We start from the raw sequence: 247 nt of genomic DNA on the forward strand, positions 1-247 counted from the left end.
TTCCCATATCTCTAAATATGGCTCAAATTAAACTTAGCCTTAACATATACACTTGATGTGCAAACAGCTTTTTTTATAGCACCAGCTTCTCTAAATATGTGTTTGTTTATAAAAAATTATTCACAATCTATTCACCTTAGAAAATCAATTATTTTCATTATTCTGCATTCTTTTCCAATCCTTATTCATGTGCACACATATTTTAACATAGCATATCATACATTCATTTTTGTTTTCTGTATATTTT

The sequence above is a fragment of the Propithecus coquereli genome, unplaced genomic scaffold (assembly GCF_000956105.1).
Source record: "Propithecus coquereli isolate 6110/MARCELLA unplaced genomic scaffold, Pcoq_1.0 Scaffold826, whole genome shotgun sequence".
NCBI lineage: Eukaryota > Metazoa > Chordata > Mammalia > Primates > Indriidae > Propithecus > Propithecus coquereli.